This window comes from Camelina sativa, chromosome 15 (assembly GCF_030686135.1).
Source record: "Camelina sativa cultivar CO46 ecotype springtype chromosome 15, ASM3068613v1".
Taxonomy (NCBI): Eukaryota; Viridiplantae; Streptophyta; class Magnoliopsida; order Brassicales; family Brassicaceae; genus Camelina; species Camelina sativa.
The window spans coordinates 31717623-31726715 of NC_141894.1; the positions used below are offsets into that span (position 1 = coordinate 31717623).

General features: G+C 38.8%; 1 pseudogene across 1 annotated transcript; it reads left to right on the plus strand.

Annotated features, from left to right (window-relative positions):
* Positions 1 to 4294: 4294 nt before the first annotated feature.
* LOC104747853 (putative fructokinase-7) lies at positions 4295 to 8358 on the plus strand (annotated as a pseudogene). The gene is made up of 11 exons (XR_015582214.1): positions 4295 to 4781; positions 4883 to 5189; positions 5471 to 5524; positions 5967 to 6066; positions 6152 to 6392; positions 6759 to 7002; positions 7087 to 7158; positions 7278 to 7436; positions 7536 to 7676; positions 7764 to 7880; positions 7965 to 8358. The product of XR_015582214.1 is annotated as a putative fructokinase-7 (transcript).
* The last annotated feature ends 735 nt before the right edge of the window (positions 8359 to 9093 follow it).

Genomic DNA, 9093 nt, shown 5'->3' on the forward strand with positions numbered 1-9093 from the left:
TCCCGGTGAGTCAGACAATTTAGTGCCGCAGACGGTTATTATTGTGGATGAAACAGGATGGGCTGAGATATTGATAATGGAGATACATGCGAGTCAACCATCCGAAGCCATAGTGATAAAAGCAGGGTCGGGTTCATACGACCCTATGGAAGATGTTGCTGATGGAAAATTCGCCAAATTCACCGAGTTGATAAAACAAGATAATGTGTAAGTGTAGTATATATTACTCCGATGACATATTGATATCCTCAATCATTGATATAGGGTATCCATAATTAAAAAATTGCACAGGGTACACACCTTTTTCGGATTCCGCAAGGCAGATATCCTATTCTTCTCTACTCTTATATCGTCCCAAAAATGGGTCCATAGTCAGGTACATATTTTAAACTTTAACTACACGATTTTGGTGTGTTCATGGTTTCTTGTTGGATTTAAATCCCACAACGGGTTTGCATTTAACTGCATCTGCAGCACATGGAGATGATTGCCCTAACGCTGTGGCACAAAAACGGAGAAGAAATGATAAAACAAAGGACCGTAATTTTGGACGATGTTATGTTTTACGAGTTGACAAGAAGGTTCCAAGCATTCAACAGGAGCACAGCGAAAAGGAATTTCAGATGGGACGAAGTACTCATTGACATCGTCAATGGGGAAATGATGCACCACGAACCAAGGTTGAAGTGGGTTACAGATGTCGACGTTATATATGCTCCAATGAACTGGAAATCTAAGCATTGGGTAGGAGTGGGCATAAATCTTATAACGAGACATGTTTCCATTTACGATCCTTTGATGACCTCCACCAGAGAAACCCTTGTAATGTCCCGGATCAAGCCGGTGTGTGAGATGATACCGTACCTACTTCAGAGGGTTATCGATGTCAACTACCCTCTCGATCCATTTACCGCTGAAAGGGTTAGCCTAGTAGGACAAAACTTGAGGACGGGAGATTGTGGACCTTTTACTATGAAGTTTTTAGAACTGTTGAGCATGGGTAAACCGATCACTGATTGCTTGAAGATCTGCGACAACAATATTGACAATTTCTGAAAGAAGTTCGCGATGGACGTCTACGAAGCTGGTATTGGTCCGATAAATTAAGTAGCGAATAAACATTCTTCCTGGTTGTACTTATTACTTTCACGCAGGTGGTCCATATGATCCGTAACAGTCTCTTAGGATGATTATGGTTCACTGACTTTGAATACAATTTAATTGCCTCGCTCATCATATCATAGGATTGCCAGTAGGGACAAGTTATTGTGCTCATAATGGATAGAAACTAAGCACCAACCATCCACCTAAAAATAAAGTCTATAACGGTAGAAAAACGATTGTACGTACATTGATGAATACACGTACGTGTGTACACAGATCATAAATATACGTACATCTGTACACAGACCATAATAAGGCCGTTCCTTAGTTGATGGTACGTACATATATGAATATACGTACGTCTGTACACAGACCATAATAAGGCCGTTACTTAGTTGATGGTACGTACACATCTGATAAAGGCCTAACATATACTAATACTAGTTAGAAAGACGTCATAATGATACATATCTACACCCTCCAATATACAAAAAACACTACACCTGAAGAGGGTTTACAAACAACCGATAGGAGCTATTTGAGTGACCAGACCTCGGAAAATCTAAGAACGACATCCTCAAATCCCACATGTTACCAAAATAATGACCAAACACGCATCTTCTATTAGCAACACGCGTAAAATCAATCTTCAATTTTGCAAAATCATACTGCTCCGGTAATGTACATGGAACCTCTTCAACTTTTTGATCCCGAGTTGAACTCAGCTTCTGGATAATCTACTGTCTCCGACGTAGCATCTAGTTGGAGAAAGCAGTCTCGGTCTGGGACCTCATCAAACACGTCTGCAGCAAGTTTCATCCTAATAGAAGGCATGGCCGCATCACATAGGCCTGTGTAATTTACTTCAAGAGCTATACACTCTAAGCACTTCAACGTGTACACACCACAGTCACCTTGTTGATAGTTCTGTGGGAGTGTTTTCACCCGGTAGTAACTAAATGCCGCCGCCCCGATATGCTCATCTTTGTACCTCCGGTTATATGCTTGTATCAAGCGTGGAATCATTTTTGCGAACGGTTTGCACTTCTTTTGTAGACTCTCGTCGGTTCTACCGCTGTTTATGCTATCGTAAACTCTTAGCCTCCGCTGGACTAAGTCAGCTTCGATGGCTACCCAATGGTTGTTATCGAGGTTGTATGGGAAGAGCAGGGTGTCTACATCGTCAACCCACACTTTGTTTGTCATTCCGTATTTTGGCAGCCTTCCCACGTACGTCTCAAAACAACCTTCTCCAAAAACCCATTGATTAGAGGCTTCCATTTTAGGGAATTCGAGTGCCCACATACTAACAAACAAAGGATCGAGAAAAGCAATACGATCTGTTTTATATGGGGATGGCGTTTGCGTCCCCCTAATACAGAACATATGCATACATGTAACCATGTGCTGCAACACGAGTGACATCTATCAGGCATTAGTATACCATAGTTAACTGCGTCAAATGTTATGCTACGAAGCTTACCGCATCCCATAACCAGCCGAATGTTGTAGTTGGCCACAATTGTTTAGGGGTCAGGAGGCGAAAATAAAATTCGGCATTTCCAGTGGAAGGTACTTTAGCCCTGAATACCAAAATTAACAAATCAGTTATAGATCGTAGTCCTCAAATCCGAATATAGACACTAATTATATACAACTCTAAATGAAGACTTACAAATCATCAGTTAGGAAGGACATCAGCTTTGCAATTTTCTCAGGACTTGCTTCACTAAAAGGATCGTACACTGCCGGAGATAGGACTACAATGTTGCTTTCACGTCGGGTCATTTATGCAGCTCGCATTGATTCGTCATTAGGGTTGGTGCCCACTGGATCTACTAATAGAAGATCAAGCTCTCTTGATGGAGGAAACACCTTTTGTAACAAATATGCAAAATACATGGCTTTCTCCTTATCTTTCACTGTATGAGACGATGCACGACTCCTGGTCTCATTGGTTAAATCCACAACAGATTCGCACTTTCGATCCGACGAGCGAGGGTTACCACCACTTACCGGATGGATAACATTAATAGGAACGGGTTGAGCACCTGCTCCATCAACTTTGTCATTATACTTTGCTCTTTTATCGCCTTCCTCTGTCTCCCAACTCTGTACTCTTTTGACACGCTGTACACTGTCTACCATCTGCTTTGGAATTCGCTCTACACTGTCCTCTGGTTCGATTTTAATACTCCCAGACCACATTACCTTATCTTTAATGGCTAACGGATTCCTAACACAACTAGCAACTTTATAACCATCCTTGTCCGAATGCTTTATCTGATATAGCCATGACTTGAAACAAAAGACATGTATTTGACGTTATTTACAAGACATTTGAAATATAATATGACGCTGTTAAACTAGAGACAAAGTATACAAATTGCTAAATTGTGTGTACGAAAAAAATCATATATCAAAATAATTACAAAATTAATTATACAACTTCACAAAACTGAAATTGATATTGTTTCCTCGAATATATAAATACAATGACTTCATACTGAACAATAGATATATAATAACAATTTTATCAATACGGTACGCAGATCATACCTCCTCTATTTTTTGTTCGTCATTTCTTAATGTAAGAGGTCCTTGCGTATGCGCTCCTCCATCCGTTGTGTTGATAACAACTTTCTTCAATAGTTGAACGTCACTCTCAAAGTTACCCATCCTACTCTCCATACCTTGAAGTTTGAACACAACTTCCGCTATTGCTCTAGAAAACGATATCTGAATATTATTCATTTTCGCCCCTAGTGTTTCAACCATAGTAAATAACCTTCCACTACCATCTTCACCCTGCACACCTGAATGCTTATCTTCAGACGCCTTCTCTGCTGAACATTTGTCCCCAATTTGATTCATCTTATTCCACTGAAATCATAGCAAAAGAAAGAAAATTATAAGAACTGAACAAAATGTTCTGTGGGTTCAGTGTTCACTTTCTCTCTCAGAACAAAGTTTCAGATCTAATTTTTATTTTGCCTGAGTTATTGTCAGAGCAGCAACAGTGAGCAATCTTTCACTCCTGTCAGCGCAGCGGTGGTTAATATTGTTGTATGTTCATTTTCTTATTTTTTTGCCAGAGTTCCATTGACCCATATGGATCTATCCGCCATTGTTCACAAGTTCCATTGACCCATATGGATCTATCCGCCATTGTTCACAAGGTAAGTGATTTGGTCTCTCTAATGAAATATTTCCAAAATTTTTAACTGCTTTTTTATTTTTAAAAAAATTTCTTAGTAAATTTTTGTTGATTGGATTCTCCTTGATTTGCTTAATTTGTCCAGTTTTGTTGTGTGTGTTAGATTTGTTGTCAAAAATCATCAGGAGGATAATTTTTTTTGTGCCCGCATGTAAAATTTGGAGGCTTAGTTTACATAGTCCCTTTTCTGGGTTTAGGTTTGTATCAATTTAGGGTTCTTAATAACCCCTTTTCGATTACTTTCCTCTTGCTGCAGGTAGCTATGATGGATTTGAATCGCTCGCTCCGTCGAAACCCCTAGCTCTTCATGCTATCTTCCCGACGATCTATGTCCCTCTCTATCTTCGATTTGGGACTCATATGGTTGAAGACAAGACAAGCTTCGAAGAAGACCAGCTCGCCTCCATGTCCACCGAAGATATCACCTGAGTTACTCGACAACAAGATTCAAATTCTCAAGGTTTGTTCCCCCAATCTCCCTCTCTCTCTCTCTCGATCTCCCTTTGCTTCGTAATTATAGGACGTAGCTTATATTCAATGATTGCTTCATATTTGAGTAAGGTCGGAACCACAATTCTCTCCGACGTCGGCCTCGGCTCTCTGATCGGCTCTACTTTTTTTTTTCCTTATCCGGCATCGAGTCGTCAAGCCGCTGGATCATCGAGTTACTGTAGACGATTGCAAAAACGTACTTGATAGGGATTATCAGCCGAAGCGACCTTGACGACGATGCTTAGTTAACTCTGCTTTGATGTTAGAGATTTAAAAAAAGGTTAGATTTCTTCTTCTTCTCATTCGATCTTAAGAGTCTCTGAATTGCGATTTGTCGTCTCGCTTCAAGGTGATGAGCTCTACCTCTTCCTCCCAGGTAAACCACTCTTATCTCTTGTCCTGTCCATCATCAGGTTTTTGTCTCCTTCTTACAGGATTTAGTTCTAGTTCAGTTTGGTCTCGTTTTTGTTATTTGAATGCAGCTTTTGGTTTTGATTTGGATTTAAGGTTCCTTTTTGATTAATCTCGTACTATAGATGAGTTGATCAGGTGTTACTGATAGGTCTTTGAAGTAAAATAAGCTTGAATCGAGCCTAATTATGATGATTCTTTCTTTTGTACAAAGTTACTGAATCTGCTGTGAATGTTTTATGGCAGATGGGTCAGCTCGTAGCTGACAAGCACATACATTACATTCTGATGGCAGAAAAGGTAAGTAACTAGAAAACATATCAAACCATTGTATTAATAGCTTAATAAAAAAAAAAAAAAATTCTCAAATTCTAAGAGGAAAGAATCTGTTTAAGCTAAATGCATAAAGATTGAGAATTATTGTATCAGGTTACTAGCGTAAGAAACTAAGAATCGTAATACCAAATAATGTAAACAGGAAGAACAAAGCATAAAAGATGAAATATCTGACAGCACACCATGTTCTGTTTTTTTTTGTTCTAGATCAGTAAACCACAATCTCAAAAACAGAGGTATAATATACAAGATTTATAACAAAACCCACAATCTCATAAATTTTGTTGGTTTTAGCTTTTAAGGCGTGTGAATAGCTTTTATTCTCTCTTTCTCTGTTTTGAAATTGGAATTGAATCTGATATCAATCTTTGTTTTTGGGGGCGGGTTTGAATTTTATGTGAAACAGAGTGAAGATGGATGTAGATGTTCCAGTATCCGTAGCGTATAATTTCTACTTGGATCGTGAATCTTTTCCTAAATGGATGCCTTTTATTTCATCCGTAGAGGTAAAAATTTTGATCTTGAGATTTCAGGTTCTTGCTTGCTTTTTAGATTATAACTTGGTTTAGTGTTGTTGTTCTCTGTTATTAGGTGTTAAAAGACAAGCCTGATCTTTCACGTTGGTCACTCAAGTACGATGCTTTTGGTCAAGATTCACGATCAATTGATTATGGGAGCTTTGAGTTTGTAAAAGCTGCGTCATTAGACAATGAAATCCAGTTCGTAGAAACAACTAGTAGTGATGTCGCCAAGCTTCTCTTCCCTGACCTTAAAACCAACAATGTGTTTGTTGGATTGGTTAAAACTGAGGCTGAGAGGTACACTGCATACGGTAAGCTCCCTGATGTTATAATATTCCCCTCCTTATTTATAGTCTGAGATCAATTAAGTTTCAAATATTCCCCTCTTTCAAAATCTTTCAAGAAATGGTCAAAACTATTGATTTTGGTTCAGTCTTGTTTTTGTTTTGGATTTCTCTGAAACCAAGGATCCAGTTTTTACTCTCTGGATCGAATTTTTGTGATCTTTTTATTGCTCCTGGCTAAAAGTATCTAAAGTTTACACACTTATATGAAAGCTTCTCTCTTTTTTGGTGTTTACTTGCTCTTATGATACTAACTCTACTCAACAGAACGAAAACGGTAGTGGGTTTTATGCTAACAGTGGTGCTGCTGGTTTGGGGTTTGGATTTGGTCAGCCGAATCAAAACAGAATATCTTTCAACGGCAACCATGATATTATGATCTTCAATCAAGCACCTGGTTCAGGCCTCAAAGTGGGTGGAAAAATGCAACAGCAGCAGAAACCACATCAGCAGCAGCAGCACCCATATCAGACGAGGAAGAAGAAGCAATACGGGCCTGGAGAAGGTTGTTGAGAGAAGGCAAAAGAGAATGATCAAGAATCGTGAATCAGCTGCTAGATCAAGAGCTCGAAAACAGGTAAAGAGTTCATTTAACTAAACTGGCACTACCGTTTTCTTTTCAAGAACATTCATATTGATTTGTTATTCCGGTTAACCTCAGGCTTATACCTTGGAACTGGAAGCCGAGATTGAAAGTCTTAAGCAACTGAATCAAGATTTGCAGAAAAAACAGGTTTTTTTAACAACCATTTATTGCCTTTTTGTTGCTTCTGCATATAGATTGTAGCTGGCAAGTGTGCTTGTGTCACCAGTTAGTTTCACCAGTTTCACCAGTTAATGTTTTTGATTGAGGAGCCTTGCCGTTCGACTCAGCTTGCAGCTATGAAAATCGCTAAAGCTTCAGGGAGTCTCTAGTCTTATGACCCGAATTTGAGATTGTCGTTGTGGCCATCAGAAGATGCTGCAAGGAAAGAGATCATGAGTATTTGGAACTTAGCAGATGTGATAAAGGTATATATGATCTTTTTTACTCCAAGTTAAGGTAGAAGATCAGATCATCATCCCTAGTAGTACTTGAACTGACACAAGTTTTGTCTGAGAGTTTCTCAGATCAGTGAGGACGAGATCACATTCTTGACTTGTGGAGATGATCCTTATGATGATGATGTGGTGTTGCAAAAGCTCTTTCATCCCAATCTCAAGCTTCTCGTTGTTTCAAAAGGACCTAAGGGCTGTAGATACTACACTCAGGTTTGCTTCTCTTTTAGAATAAACTCCTTCTTCAGTATCAAATCGATATTAGATTACTTATTCTTGTAGCTGTATATTTTCTTGCAGGAGTTTAAAGGTAGAGTTGGTGGAGTAAAAGTGAAGCCTGTTGATACAACCGGTGCAGGAGATGCATTCGTGAGCGGTCTGTTGTACATCTTAGCTTCTGATCTCACTCTTCTCAAGGTACTTTTACTTACTCTATCTCTATCATTTTAACCTTCTGTGGTTTATAAACTAGACTGAATCTGACTCATTGTGAATTTGCAGGATGAGAAGAAACTAAGAGAGGCACTTCTATTCGCAAACGCTTGTGGAGCCATTACAGTAACAGAGAGAGGAGCGATTCCAGCTATGCCTAGCATGGATGCTGTTCAAAACCTTCTATCATCTTCTTCTTCTCCTTCTCCTCGCTCCTAAAATGCTTCACGAGTCTCTCTCTCTTTTGAGTGTATCAATTCATTACCTTTTTACTGTATTTTTGTCCTTTTTTCCCCAGTTTGTAGGAACTCAAAAATATTGTGTGTGTGTTTTTAGTTTGTTGATCTCCCGGAGTTTTAGTATTGGGGTGGTTTTATGTTGAAGTTAGGTTTCTAACTCTACAACTGTAAGGAACAAACAATTCATATTTCTCATATTGTAATCTGCACACCATTTTTATGAACCGAGAACGACACACGACAGATCTCGTGAACCATTAATTTAAATTGTTAGTAAGTAATGGGTTAAGCACATTGGAGGAAGTAAAGATAGCTTAATACCAAGACTATGATGTCTTATAGCTTAATCAATGCAGCTTTAGACATGTGATTAGATGCATAAGTTTGGTTAAAGGAACCATATGTAATAATTCGGGAGCATGGGTTTGATCCAGAGACTGTTTTAGTGAATTCTCTAATGGTACAAATCATCTATGCTGTCAATCTTCTCTAGTTCGGTTCAGTACCTATCTCCGAAAACCATGTAACTCATAAAGGAGCTGAACGTTTCCTTCTCCAAATTAAGGATTTGAGAACGGTCTTTTAGTTCCGAGGTTGGAAGTTGATGGAGTTGTTAGCTTGGCATGGGCTTTAAATGGAGTCACCTTGTTTTATACTGTTGCAGATGAAAACCAAAGACCTCACAGGCAAATACATTAAATTATACTAGTAGTAGATTGATAGATTTTTGTCTTTATGAAACTTGGGGTTGTTTGTTCAACTGTGACATGTTTTTGCAGGGTTGTTGTTACAAATGTTGAATCAGATGGGAGGGTTGATACCGTAGTGTTTACCGAAAAGGATTCCAGTTGCTGTGTAGACATAACGACCACAAAAGATGGCAAGTTTATTAATATCAATTCGAACTCAAGGACTTCATCCGAGGAATTAAACCTGTTTTGAACTTTCAATTGCATTTG